This window comes from Mus musculus, chromosome X (genome assembly GCF_000001635.26).
Source record: "Mus musculus strain C57BL/6J chromosome X, GRCm38.p6 C57BL/6J".
NCBI lineage: Eukaryota > Metazoa > Chordata > Mammalia > Rodentia > Muridae > Mus > Mus musculus.
Genome location: NC_000086.7, coordinates 81,752,096 through 81,765,816, shown reverse-complemented (window position 1 = coordinate 81,765,816; position 13,721 = coordinate 81,752,096). Strand labels below are relative to the sequence as shown.

The 13,721-nt window shown below is 42.1% G+C and overlaps 1 pseudogene; it reads left to right on the top strand.

The window, feature by feature from the left end:
- Positions 1 to 605: 605 nt before the first annotated feature.
- LOC115489112 overlaps positions 606 to 13,721 on the top strand; it is a 369,100-nt pseudogene continuing 355,984 nt past the window's right edge.

Here is a 13,721-nt window from a genome sequence, read left to right as displayed (position 1 = left end):
CTGCGCATGTGCCAAGGGTATCTTATGACTACTTGTGCTCTGCCTTCCCCGTGACGTCAACTCGGCCGATGGGCTGCAGCCAATCAGGGAGTGACACGTCCGAGGCGAAGGAGAATGCTCCTTAAGAGGGACGGGGTTTCGTTCTCTCTCTCTCTTGCTTGCTTTTCTCTCTCTCTTGCTTTTCTCTCTCTCTTGCTTCTTGCTCTCTTGCTTCTTGCACTCTGTTCCTGAAGATGTAAGAATAAAGCTTTGCCGCAGAAGATTCTGGTCTGTGGTGTTCTTCCTGGCCGGTCGTGAGAACGCGTCTAATAACAATTGGTGCCGAATTCCGGGACGAGAAAAAAACTCGGGACTGGCGCAAGGAGGATCCCTCATTCCGGAACCAGAACTGCGGATCACGTTTATAAAGGTTCCCGTAACACAGACTGTTGAGAAGGATTCAACTGCCGAATTCAGAACTCATCAGCTGGGGAACGACGGTGATAAAGGTTCCCGTAAAGCAGACTGTTGAGAAGGATTCAACTGCCGAATTCAGAACTCATCAGCTGGGGAACGACGGTGATAAAGGTTCCCGTAAAGCAGACTGTTAAGAAGGATTCAACTGTATGAATTCAGAACTTTTCAGCTGGGGAACGAGAGTACCAGTGAGTACAGCTTTACGAGGTAAGCCTGGCCTTGAACTTTCTAACGAAATTCAAGACAGTCTATCAGAAGTAAAGTGGAATATGTTTGGCCTTGAATTTTTTCTGGTGTTAGGAGCCCTTTTGTTCCTTTTCACATGTTATCAAGTGGTTAAGATAGGGCTGAAAATTCTAGAGGAAATTCAGGACAAGCTATCAGAAGTAAAGCGGGGAGAGAGAGTAGGAACAAAAAGGAAATATGGTACACAAAATAAGTATACAGGCCTTTCCAAGGGTCTTGAACCCGAGGAAAAGTTTAGGTCAGGTAAGAATACCTGGAGAGAGATTAGAAGAAAAAGAGGAAAAAGGGAAAAGAAGAAAGATCAATTAGCGGAGGTCTCTAGGAAAAGGAGCCTGTGCTCATCGCTGGATGGGCTCGGGGAGCCAGCTCTTAGTAGCTCTGAAGCAGGTGAAGAATCCTCCTCTGAGGAAACAGACTGGGAGGAAGAAGCAGCCCATTACCAGCCAGCTAATTGGTCAAGAAAAAAGCCAAAAGCGGCTGGCGAAGGCCAGTTTGCTGATTGGCCTCAGGGCAGTCGGCTTCAAGGTCCGCCCTATGCGGAGTCCCCGCCCTGCGTAGTGCGTCAGCCCGTAGTGCGTCAGCAATGCGCAGAGAGGCAGTGCGCAGAGAGGCAATGCGCAGGCTCATTCATTCCCCGAGAGGAACAAAGGAAAATACAACAGGCATTTCCGGTCTTTGAAGGAGCCGAGGGTGGGCGTGTCCACGCTCCGGTAGAATACTTACAAATTAAAGAAATTGCTGAGTCGGTCCGTAAATACGGAACCAATGCTAATTTTACCTTGGTGCAGTTAGACAGGCTCGCTGGCATGGCACTAACTCCTGCCGACTGGCAAATGATTGCAAAAGCCGCTCTCCCTAATATGGGCAAATATTTGGAATGGAGATCTCTGTGGCGAGAGGCTGCACAGGCGCAGGACCGAGCAAACGCTGCTGCTTTAACTCCAGAGCAGAGAGATTGGACTTTTGACTTGTTAACGGGTCAGAGAGCTTATTCTGCTAAACCTGATAAGAGGTATCAATGGAAGGTCTTACCACAGGGGATGTCCAATAGTCCTACAATGTGCCAGCTTTATGTGCAAAAAGCTCTTTTGCCAATGAGGGAACAATTCCCCTCTTTAATTTTGCTCCTTTACATGGATGACATCCTCCTGTGCCATAAAGACCTTACCATGCTACAAAAGGCATATCCTTTTCTACTTAAAACTTTAAGTCAGTGGGGTTTACAGATAGCCACAGAAAAGGTCCAAATTTCTGATACAGGACAATTCTTGGGCTCTGTGGTGTCCCCAGATAAGATTGTGCCCCAAAAGGTAGAGATAAGAAGAGATCACCTCCATACCTTAAATGATTTTCAAAAGCTGTTGGGAGATATTAATTGGCTCAGACCTTTTTTAAAGATTCCTTCCGCTGAGTTAAGGCCTTTGTTTAGTATTTTAGAAGGAGATCCTCATATCTCCTCCCCTAGAACTCTTACTCTAGCTGCTAACCAGGCCTTACAAAAAGTGGAAAAGGCCTTACAGAATGCACAATTACAACGTATTGAGGATTCGCAGCCTTTCAGTTTGTGTGTCTTTAAGACAGCACAATTGCCAACTGCAGTTTTGTGGCAGAATGGGCCATTGTTGTGGATCCATCCAAACGTATCCCCAGCTAAAATAATAGATTGGTATCCTGATGCAATTGCACAGCTTGCCCTTAAAGGTCTAAAAGCAGCAATCACCCACTTTGGGCAAAGTCCATATCTTTTAATTGTACCTTATACCGCTGCACAGGTTCAAACCTTGGCAGCCACATCTAATGATTGGGCAGTTTTAGTTACCTCCTTTTCAGGAAAAATAGATAACCATTATCCAAAGCATCCAATCTTACAGTTTGCCCAAAATCAATCTGTTGTGTTTCCACAAATAACAGTAAGAAACCCACTTAAAAATGGGATTGTGGTATATACTGATGGATCAAAAACTGGCATAGGTGCCTATGTGGCTAATGGTAAAGTGGTATCCAAACAGTATAATGAAAATTCACCTCAAGTGGTAGAATGTTTAGTGGTCTTAGAAGTTTTAAAAACCTTTTTAAAACCCCTTAATATTGTGTCAGATTCCTATTATGTGGTTAATGCAGTAAATCTTTTAGAAGTGGCTGGAGTGATTAAGCCTTCCAGTAGAGTTGCCAATATTTTTCAGCAGATACAATTAGTTTTGTTATCTAGAAGATCTCCTGTTTATATTACTCATGTTAGAGCCCACTCAGGCCTACCTGGCCCCATGGCTCTGGGAAATGATTTGGCAGATAAGGCCACTAAAGTGGTGGCTGCTGCCCTATCATCCCCGGTAGAGGCTGCAAAAAATTTTCATAACAATTTTCATGTGACGGCTGAAACATTACGCAGTCGTTTCTCCTTGACAAGAAAAGAAGCCCGTGACATTGTTACTCAATGTCAAAGCTGCTGTGAGTTCTTGCCAGTTCCTCATGTGGGAATTAACCCACGCGGTATTCGACCTCTACAGGTCTGGCAAATGGATGTTACACATGTTTCTTCCTTTGGAAAACTTCAATATCTCCATGTGTCCATTGACACATGTTCTGGCATCATGTTTGCCTCTCCGTTAACCGGAGAAAAAGCCTCACATGTGATTCAACATTGCCTTGAGGCATGGAGTGCTTGGGGGAAACCCAGACTCCTTAAGACTGATAATGGACCAGCTTATACGTCTCAAAAATTTCAGCAGTTCTGCCGTCAGATGGACGTAACCCACCTGACTGGACTTCCATACAACCCTCAAGGACAGGGTATTGTTGAGCGTGCGCATCGCACCCTCAAAACCTATCTTATAAAACAGAAGAGGGGAACTTTTGAGGAGACTGTACCCCGAGCACCAAGAGTGTCTGTGTCTATGGCACTCTTTACACTCAATTTTTTAAATATTGATGTTCATGGCCATACTGCGGCTGAACGTCATTGTACAGAGCCAGATAGGCCCAATGAGATGGTTAAATGGAAAAATGTCCTTGATAATAAATGGTATGGCCCGGATCCTATTTTGATAAGATCCAGGGGAGCTATCTGTGTTTTCCCACAGAATGAAGACAACCCATTTTGGTTACCAGAAAGACTCACCCGAAAAATCCAGACTGACCAAGGGAATACTAATGTCCCTCGTCTTGGTGATGTCCAGGGCGTCAATAATAAAGAGAGAGCAGCGTTGGGGGATAATGTCGACATTTCCACTCCCAATGACGGTGATGTATAATGCTCAAGTATTCTCCTGCTTTTTTACCACTAACTAGGAACTGGGTTTGGCCTTAATTCAGACAGCCTTGGCTCTGTCTGGACAGGTCCAGACGACTGACACCATTAACACTTTGTCAGCCTCAGTGACTACAGTCATAGATGAACAGGCCTCAGCTAATGTCAAGATACAGAGAGGTCTCATGCTGGTTAATCAACTCATAGATCTTGTCCAGATACAACTAGATGTATTATGACAAATAACTCAGCTGGGATGTGAACAAAAGTTTCCGGAATTGTGTGTTATTTCCATTCAGTATGTTAAATTTACTAGGGCAGCTAATTTGTCAAAAAGTCTTTTTCAGTATATGTTACAGAATTGGATGGCTGAATTTGAACAGATCCTTCGGGAATTGAGACTTCAGGTCAACTCCACGCGCTTGGACCTGTCGCTGACCAAAGGATTACCCAATTGGATCTCCTCAGCATTTTCTTTCTTTAAAAAATGGGTGGGATTAATATTATTTGGAGATACACTTTGCTGTGGATTAGTGTTGCTTCTTTGATTGGTCTGTAAGCTTAAGGCCCAAACTAGGAGAGACAAGGTGGTTATTGCCCAGGCGCTTGCAGCTCTAGAACATGGAGCTCCCCCTGATATATGGTTATCTATGCTTAGGCAATAGGTCGCTGGCCACTCAGCTCTTACATCTCACGAGGCTAGACTCATTGCACGAGATGGAGTGAGTGTGCTTCAGCAGCCCGAGAGAGTTGCAAGGCTAAGCACTGCAATGGAAAGGCTCTGCGGCATATATGAGCCTATTCTAGGGAGACATGTCATCTTTCATGAAGGTTCAGTGTCCTAGTTCCCTTCCCCCAGGCAAAACGACACGGGAGCAGGTCAGGGTTGCTCTGGGTAAAAGCCTGTAAGCCTAAGAGCTAATCCTGTACATGGCTCCTTTACCTACACACTGGGGATTTGACCTCTATCTCCACTCTCATTAATATGGGTGGCCTATTTGCTCTTATTAAAAGGATAGGGGGAGATGTTGGGAGCCGCGCCCACATTCGCCGTTACAAGATGGCGCTGACAGCTGTGTTCTAAGTGGTAAACAAATAATCTGCGCATGTGCCAAGGGTATCTTATGACTACTTGTGCTCTGCCTTCCCCGTGACGTCAACTCGGCCGATGGGCTGCAGCCAATCAGGGAGTGACACGTCCGAGGCGAAGGAGAATGCTCCTTAAGAGGGACGGGGTTTCGTTCTCTCTCTCTCTTGCTTGCTTTTCTCTCTCTCTTGCTTTTCTCTCTCTCTTGCTTCTTGCTCTCTTGCTTCTTGCACTCTGTTCCTGAAGATGTAAGAATAAAGCTTTGCCGCAGAAGATTCTGGTCTGTGGTGTTCTTCCTGGCCGGTCGTGAGAACGCGTCTAATAACATACAGGAAACTCAGTCCTTTTATAACCCACAAAGAGTGGTTGGAGACATGTCAGCTCCTGATTAGCTGCTCACCATTAGCCCAGATGACGCCACGGGACAGGCAGGGCACAAGGCATGGAAAAATACCCCAGCACATGCGCAGACTACTTGTTTACCAGTTAGAACACCGGATATCAGTGCCATCTTGTAATGGTGATTGCAAGGGCAGCTCCTCACATCTCCCCCTTTTCTTTTATTTAAAAGGCAACAGGCCACCCAGTACTGAGAGTGGAGATAGAGGTCAAATCCCCAGTGTGCAAAAATAGGGGCATTACACAAAACCTTCTCCCAGGCTCATCACCTGGAGGGGTCTTTGTCTGCTCCCGTGTCATTTTTCCTGGGGGAAGGATACTTGGACACTCAACCTTCATACAAGATGACATGTCTCCTTAGAAAAGGCTCATTTTATGCCGCAGAGCCTTTCTACTGCAGTGCTTAGCCGTGCAACTCTCTCGGGCTGCTGAAGCACACTTACTCTATCCCGTGCAATGAGACTAGCCTTGTGGGGTGCAAGAGCTGAGTGGCCAGCGACCTATTGATTAAGTATAGATAACCATATATCAGGGGAGGTACCATGTTCTAATGCTGCAAGTGCTTGGGATATTACCATCTTGTCCCTTTTTGTTTGGGCTTTAAGTTTACAGACCATCCAGAGCAAAAGCAACGCTGCACCACATAGGATCACAGCAAACAAGCCTACCCACTCCTTAAAGTAGGAAAATGCAGAGGAAATCCAGGTGGAGAAGCCCTTCGTCAGCGAAAGGCTGAGACGCTTAGAATTCACTTGTAGAATAGCAACTCTCAACTCTCGAAGGGTTTGCTCAAATTCCATGGTCCAATTCTGTAACATATAAGGAGACAAAGTTTTTGACAAATTTGCTGCTCTTGTAGAATTTTCAAACTGAACAGAAGTAACACAAAGGCCAGGCATCTTGTATTCACAGCCCAATTGAGCCAACTGCCAAAGAATATCCACTTGCTCTTGGATTAGGTCGATGCATTGATTTATCAACATCAACCCTCCTTGTATCTGTGAGTTGGCTGTGGCCTGTTTATCTAAGGCCGTTGTGACTGTCATAGAAAGCTCTTTAATAGTTTGTATTGTTTGAATAGTAGTAGATAGAGCAAGTGCCGAGGCCATGACAGAGGCTGCAACCGCCGCTGTGGCCACCAGTCCAACTATGATAGCAGAAATACCAAAATCTCTTTTCCCTTGAAACAAAGTCAAGCTAGTAGGGGCATCTACAGGAACAGGAAAAATCTAGGCATACTTAGGGTAACCAAAGCAAAAGGATATTTCTTAGCATCCCAGCATAAGGCATAAACATTTTTTTCTTGTGAACAATCTATATCTGATTCTGATTTAAGCTTTTGTCACTTACCACCCACAAAAACGGGGGCCATACACATACTGGGGTGGTGGTAAAATTTAACTCTTTCTGTTTTTTATATCTAACATTGGAGGTGGTCCATTTAAAAGAATTTGGACTCTGCTTATCAGACTGACCGGTCTTCAAGGTACCTTTCCAATCAAAGGTCAATTCTCCCTTCTCACTAGAACCTCCTCCAATCATAGCCATGGGGGCGAGATCAGTACAGCTTCCATTAACCCCACAAAGCAACCACTGATCAAAAGGGTTACTATTAGGTCTGAGGGGGTCCATAGTACTAAAATCATATCCAGCAAAAGTATCATTATTCTCTCTACTAATATATGGAGAAAAGGAAAAATATTTCTCTACTGCCCAAGTATATTTTTTAGCTTGGCAACATGTCCAAGGTAACATTACATCTTCCATGGACCCTTCCTTGCAAAAGGGTGCCATTCTTGGTTGTGAAGGTGGTTTATTTCTAGATCTTCCACCTTTTCAGCTGGGCCACCATCCTCTTATAACTATGGTATCAGCCTTTATATCAGTCGTTACGCCCCAAGAGCTCTTTCTTAACCAGGCTGCTGATTGATAATACAAGGATATACATTGGCTCTTATCTTTTAACGAGGAAATTAACATAAAGCACAGGCTTCCCTGTAGGAAGAAGGTTCTATTTTCTAGTAAAGCCTTAATCTGTTCATCTAAGGGTATATAAGCAAGTACCGGTTCTTTATCTGTAGTGAAAAAGTGTGGAAATATTTGTGCATTATGCATTACTGGCATAGGAAGAAGGAAAGTTGACAGAATTCCCCATCTTAACTCCTCTCCAGATATACTAGGAACCAGAATGTCCAGCATGAGGAGTATGATCCATCGATGTCTTGGGATCTTGTTCCTGTCACTCATTGTCCAAGAGTTGGATCCTTCGAGTGAGGAGCTCCGTAATCCAAAAAGGATTATCTTCCTCCTGTGGAAAAACACGTATAGCTTCCCTGGATCTTATTAAAATAGGATCCGGGCCATATCATTTATTATCAAGGGCATTCTTCCACTTGACCATTTCATTGAGTGATTGAGGCCATTGTCTGTGCTTTTCAGCTGGTGATCTACCAGCATTATCCAATTTTAAGAAATTAAGAGTAAATGTTATAAGGGATAGAGCCATCTTTGGCGTCATAGCCTTTATTCCCCCTTTTTGTTTAATTAAATAGGACTTGAGAGTGCAATGGGCACATTCTACAATGCCTTGTCCTTGAGGATTATAAGGAAGGCCAGTCAGATGAGTCACATTCATCTGATGGCAAAACTGTCATGAATGTTTTTGACTATCAAGAACAGAACATTTGTTTCTAGGGTGGCTATTCAGCCCAGTCATATATACTATTTAGATTTACAAAATAAGCAGCTAGGACTTATTTGTTTAGTCTTTCTTGCCAGTGGCTAACTTCAGCTTAGGACTTTTTACCTTGAATAGGAGCCAGGTAATGATGTATGTGCTCTAATATGTTGAATATAAAAAGGGTGCTCACCCATCAAAATACAATCTTGTATTTTCATCAAAATTTTAGATACTGAACTGTTAGTCAGTTTTAATATAACATGAACAGTGACTAATTACACTTTCAATTGTTTCTCTTGAAGAGAGATGGTAACTAGAATGCTTGAAAAGTCATTATAGACACTTGTGTATAATTTATTTATTTATTAATCAGAAATTAGAAAAAATCTTTAAGTTGTCTCTGTAAATAACTATCTTCTAAAACCCAAATAAATATAAGAATCTTGAGTTTGTATCTTTTCAGGGGCTATCTGTAATCTTTATTAGTTAAAGCTTTATGTAAACCTCTATAACACAAAAACAAATCCTGGGGTTCTTTTCCAGGCAACTTAGGACAATTTCTTAACTGCCCAAAAACAATTTTCTTAAAGAAACAGTATTTTTTCTTATAAGTTGCATAAGCAATTGTAAGCTCTGAGATATAATATTGACTATTAATATACAACTTAAAGTTTAATTGTTCAACATTTTTAAACACCATCTTCAGCACACAATTTAATTATCTGTGCTGAAACAGGATAAGCATGTGATTTAATTTACCTATACTTTTTTTCTTCTCATATAAAGGCAATTTTTAAACACAGTAAATGGGATGCATGCATGCATGAATTTATAAAATTTTTAACTTATCTTAGGATAATGATTATCAATTTTATTTAAAATGATGGTATGTAATAGGTCAAATATCAATATTCTGTAATAATCAATTGCTGTTTGGAACAAGGAATTCTTAATTAGCACCAGAGCAGCCTTATAATAGGATGTTAAAACTTTGAGGTGAAGAAGGATGATTTTACATTAATGGTTATTTTTGCCAAAAAATAGCTGTGGACACATTTAATAAAAATAACTAGAATATGTAACTAATATTTGATTACCACTAATTACAATTGATACTAATAAGTTACAGAAGTTTCTTCTACTTTCTGTTAAAGCCTTTTTGGTTCTCACCAGTTAATTGGAATCTCACTTGATAGCACCTAACAAAGGCTTAGTTTCTCCTGTGGCGAGTTTAAGGTGAGGTCTTAGCCAATTAACATATCCTGTAAGCTTTTGGAAATAAAATTTTGAAGTAAATTTGTACCAATTTTCCAGTATGACTGAAACCCTAATTATTTAAAAAAGATATTGCCTCTGAATCTTATGAAGCAACAACTATTCCCCAGAACTTTAAACTTCCCTTTAGAGACATTAGCTAATAAAATACTTTTCACTTAGGAAACAATATATACTGAAAGATTTAAACCTTTTGCTTCTTGTATTGAAGCTGATATTAAGAATTTTTTACATATTGTAGCTATATTAGCCATACCTAGGGGTAAAAACCTTTAATGGTCACCAGTTCACTAGAAGTAAACTCTTTACAAATGGAAAAAATTTAACTTTTAAATCTATAATAATTTCATATGAAGTAGGCAAGTTATTTTGAAATGCCTTTATAAGTTTTATAGCCTGATTGACCTTTTATAAACTTTTGAATTTAAATTTTATTTAGAACAACATCTGGCTAGTTCTGTAATAAGGCTCTAAGAAGTGCCACAGAAGCCGAGCTGAAGCTGCTCCCCTCCGAGCTCAGCCTTAACCCAAATGTAAACTTTTCTCAATCTGAACACTCTGCCAGTCTTGACTCAAAGATTATCTCTATGTTGAAGTATCCTTAGAGACCTGTTTTCTTGTGTTTGTTCATGTTGTTTAGAAATATTCTAACCTTGAATTCCCAATTTTAAGCTAACTTTCTGTTACAAGCGAAAGGCTGCCTGCCCCTTTAAGAGCTCCACTTGTAATCGGCCTTCAGCAAGGCTTATCCAGCTGTACTTGACTCCCAGCCTCAGTGCAGCTAATTTATCATTTTGTGCTGTGTAATTTTGAAACTGCTTTTTAAACAAGTTTTAACCATGTATATTTTTCAACATGAAGCACAGAACAATAACCATTCAAACCACAAAACAAAAACAAACATGAATTGACAGATATATGGACAATTTGTTTTGGTGCACCAAAAACAGACAATAGACAGACAGGAAATAGAACTTGGTGTCTCAAAGGGACACAGATATTTCAACCAGAGCTAAGAAAATCTACATAGGAGGCAGAGAGAAAACAGGACGCCTCCCATCTTTCTTCTGTTCCCCAGGACTGCTCTGAAATAGCTTATTTTCATTTTTTTCCTCTCTCTCTCTCTTTTTAAAGATCCCAAACCGGTGACAACTGCTTTTCTAAAACTCATCCTCTCTCTCTCATGTTCAGACTCTAACTTCCTTATCTCCTTCTTCTGGGAATACTGCCAGAGAATGGAGAAGGCACAGTGACCCTGAGAGCTATCTCTAAGCCTTTAATGAAAGCTGCCTCTTTAATCAAAGTCCTCAAGAGGAGGGTAAATTAACTTAATTTTAATTTTTATCCTTTGTATCTTTTTATTTTATATTATCCTTTGTTTTTCTCTTTTCTTCTTTTTCACTCCATGGTAGCATTAGCTCTTGCTTGCGTCTGGCAGAAATCTTGCCACAATGCTTTCTATTCAAGATACACTCCATATTTGGAGCCACACCTTTTATCACCGTTGTCCAGTCCCCGAGAGTCATTGCCAAGACCGCAAGCCTTTTGACCTGTGCCATAGTGAAATTAGCACTGACTTCATAGTTATGGACTGACTCGGCAAGCTCTTTTATCTGTATATAATCTACCGGAGCGTGGACACGCCCACACAGGGCAGGGGCTCTGCATAGGGCGGAGGTGCACTATGACCTTGAAGCCGACTGCCCGGAGGCTGAGCAGCAAGCTGGCCTTCGCCAGCCGCTTTTGGCTTTTTTCTTGGCTGATTAGCTCGAATTTTATCTGGCTGGTACTTTTCTCTCTCACAACAAGCTGCTTCCTCCTCCAAGTCTGTTTCCTCAGAGGGGCTAAGTTCTTCATCTAATTCTGAGCTGCTAAGAGCTAACTCCTTAAACTCATCTAGCGGCGGGTATAGGCTCCCTCCTCTAGGGACCTCCTCTGATTGATCTTTTTTTCTTTTGTTTTTTCTCCTCCTTTCTTCTTATCTCTCCCCGGGCATCCTTCCCCGACAATATCTTCTCCTCAGGTTCAAGACCCGTGGAGAGGCCTGTATGCTTATTTGGTCCACTGTGTTTCCCCTTTGCTCCTACTCTCTCTCCCTGCTCTACCTCTGATAGGCTTTCTTGAATTTCATCCAGAATTTTCTGCCCTGCCTTAACTACTTGTTGACATTCCTAGTTCTTTAAGCACGATCTAATGAGCTTCCACAACAGTATGGTTCCTGCTTTAAGTTTGCCGTTCTCCTGCTCCCCAACTAAATCTCCCCTGAGTTTCTCCCAAGAGGGGATAGTTAAGGACCCTGAGCACGCAAACCACAGTGCTATGCGATCTATCTCTTTTACAAAGCCTTCTAGTGTCTTGGTGGAGACTTTCAAGCCACGCTGCCTCAGGACTGTAAGGCGGTCACCACAGAGTGGGAGGCTCCCATGCTATCTTCTTGCCTTTGTTCTAACCTTGCCTGACCTCGACTGAACAGTAGTTAGCAATTTCTCCTGTGGAAACTGTACACAATCTAAAGAAAAAGAATGAGCCCTGTGAAAAGGAACAGAAAGGCTTCTAATGCTGGAGAAAGTTCAAGGCCATACCTTGTAGGGCTGTATTGTCCCGTAGTTCTGAATCTGCCCCGTGAAATGGGGGGTCTCCTATCAGCACCTGGTGATGATATAGTTCCCGGGTTATCAGCACCACTTCTTGTCCTTGTAATGTTTCGCCAGCAAAACACACTCGGATAACCAGATCCTTCTACAGCAAAGCTTTATTGCTTACTTCTCAGGAAGACCTCGAATACAGGAAACTCAGTCCTTTTATAACCCACAAAGAACGTTTGGAGACGTGTCAGCTCCTGATTAGCTGCTCACCATTAGCCCAGATGACGCCATGGGACAGGCAGGGCACAAGGCATAGAAAAATACCCCAGCACATGTGTAGACTACTTGTTCACCAGCTAGAACACTGGATATCAGCGCCATCTTGTAGTGGCAATTGCAAGGGCGGCTCCTCACATAGAAACAGTGTTCTTTTTGAAGGAACAAGAAAAGAACAACTTCTTTAGCTGTCAGGATATCTAGCCCCCATCAGTTCTGAAGCACCACAGCTGCCAAAAATAGATCTCTTTTTTGATAGTAAGCACAGTTTCAGTCATTTCTTGAAGATCACTTTTAAACTGGGAAGTGAATATACTATATTGAGTCATGGAAGTGGTTATCCCTGCAATTCCTGTACCAGCACCTATGGCAATTCCCATAGCAACCAAGAGTGGCACGACCTGAACTGCCCTCTTATGTTGAGCATCTATCAGTTTACAACTGGGATTGGCAGGGGCTCGTTTCCCTGGATTACCCCCAGTTCAGGGAAAGGAGTACCAACATGCAAACTCCTGACCAGCTGTTAGGTATGTGATAATATGCCCGAGTGCCACAAAAAATTTACATGTTCTGGAGTGCAGGGCATTGTGGCAGTGATGGCATATTGAGAGTTATGGTTCTATTGCAATCTAGGGAACTTAGTATTCTTATAGGACATGTACCAGAGGTCTTAAAACATTTTGCCACTCCAAAGAGAGAGATGGAGGTAAAGTATAGAGTCATGGCAACATCAGAATCAGGACAGCTGACAAAGGATAAGGTAAGTTTACTTGGCAGTTTCACCAGAGATGCTGTAAGAGACAGTTGAGAGTGATTTCCAGGGGGTACACATAACCAGCAATCTTTAAAGAGTTCTGTCATGGTGACATTAAGGACTTGGTATGCAGAAGTCAAGGTTTGAAGCAAAGGGTGAGATGACAAGTTAGAGTCATTTATGAAGGGTCATGTCAAGACAAAGGACTAGTGTTTGATTATCTCCTCTACTTTTCTGATATCAAGGGGTTGGGGAATTGAGACATATTTTCTCTGGATATTGATGGTATTTACTGGGAACCCAGGCTGATTTTTACAGTAGAGCTTAACAACAATTCCTCTCTCTCATTGGGAACCTCATGAGTCTTGTATGTAGAAAAAGAGTGTCTTTTGGTATTGATAGAAGAAATGAATGGTCCATGATCCTACCTTGTGTATCTGACAAGACCAATATGGGCAGCTCCCATATTTGTTTGGCCATTTTCTATAATATTCTTTTGTCTGGTCAAAGAGAAAGCAAGTATAGAGATCATAATATTTAGATGGAATAACAGATACAGGGATGATAGCAATTTCGATGGGTTCCTGGCATCCGGCTATGGAGCAGTTTTCTGAACCTATTTGAAAAAAAACTCTTATCTGTGGGTGTTTCTTGATCCTTGAATCTCCAGATGTAAGAGTTACCCTGGATGGAAATGAATAGAACGGGGAGGACAA